The 1,300-nt window shown below is 47.3% G+C and overlaps 1 pseudogene; it reads right to left on the reverse strand.

The window, feature by feature from the left end:
* Positions 1 to 444: 444 nt before the first annotated feature.
* Positions 445 to 563, reverse strand: LOC120585669 (uncharacterized; annotated as a pseudogene).
* Between the last annotated feature and the right edge of the window lie 737 nt (positions 564 to 1,300).

The following is a 1,300-nucleotide window of genomic DNA, read 5'->3' on the forward strand; positions in this document are numbered from 1 at the left end:
TAGCTTTGCATGATGCTTCCTTCAAGGGCTGGAAAAAGGGTGTGTTTGTGGATGTCACAGTGACATCTAAAACATAGACATCTCCCTAAGTCTGAGAGACAGAACAGCGGAACGGTTCATTAACAGCCAGAACCTGAGTGCGCATTGTGGCCTGTAAAGCATTTCCGTGTCTTCTGAGGAAAGGGGATAAAGAGAGTTTCTTCCTCGTGTGGGATCGTGTTGGGGGTCGGAATAAGACGGGGACCCGGCCAGCTCTCAGGGATGCACCCGCTGCTGTAATTCGCCTGCGTGCTCTCCAGCCCCGGACAGAGACAAAACCGCTTTCTGTTCCTACAGTTTGTTGGGGTTTTTTTAATCTTTTTTTTTAGGCGAGGCAACCCTTGGTTGACCTCACAGGTTGCAAGGACCTTGTCCGCTTACGATCCCTTATTTTTTTATTTTTTACACCTACAGCACCTGGTCTTCCTGGACGGTCTCCCATCCAAGGACTAACCAGGCCCGGCCCTGCTTAGCTTCCGAGACCAGACGGGATCGGGCGTGTTCAGGGTTGCGCGGCCGTAGACCTGTCCCTGTAGTTTTGCCTTTGCGAGAATGTCATATAAACACATCATTCTGTGCGTGGTCTTTTTTCTCAGTCTTGCTTCTTTCCTTAGCATCTGAGGTGCGTCCATCTCGTCCCCTGTATCAATAATCCATTCCTTTTCGCACCAAGTCGTAGTCCATTGCGTGCGTATGCCGCAGGCTGTTTGCTCATTTCCAGTTGACGGATATTTGAGTTGTGTCCAGTTTCGGGTGATTTTGAGCAGAGTCGCTATAAATATCTACGTAGAAGTTTTGTAGGTGCATCTCGTTTTTCATTTTTTATTTATTTAATTTTCTTTCTCAGTTACAGTCGACATACCATATTATGTTAGTTTCAGGTGTACAGCACAGCGGTCAGACATTTATATAGTTTGCAAAGTGATCTGCCTGGTTAGTCTAGTGCCCGCCCGGCAGCTTCCAGAGTTATTGTGACATGATTGACCACATCCCCGTGCTGTACGTCACATCCCCGTGCTGTACGTCACGTCCCCGTGACTGTGTTCAACTACAAGTGTGCACGTCTTCATCCCTGCCCCTTCCTCTCCCAGCCCCTAGAACTCCCCTCCCATCTGACAGCCATTAGTTTGTTCTCGGTATCTATGAGTCTGTGTCTGTTTTGTTTGTTTATTCTGTTTTTGAGATTCCGTATGTAAGTGAGATCAGATGGCATTTGTCTTTGTCTGACTTATTTCATTTAACATAATACCCTCTAGGTCCA

Source organism: Pteropus medius, unplaced genomic scaffold, assembly GCF_902729225.1.
Source record: "Pteropus medius unplaced genomic scaffold, Ma_sr-lr_union100, whole genome shotgun sequence".
In the NCBI taxonomy this organism is placed as follows: Eukaryota; Metazoa; Chordata; class Mammalia; order Chiroptera; family Pteropodidae; genus Pteropus; species Pteropus medius.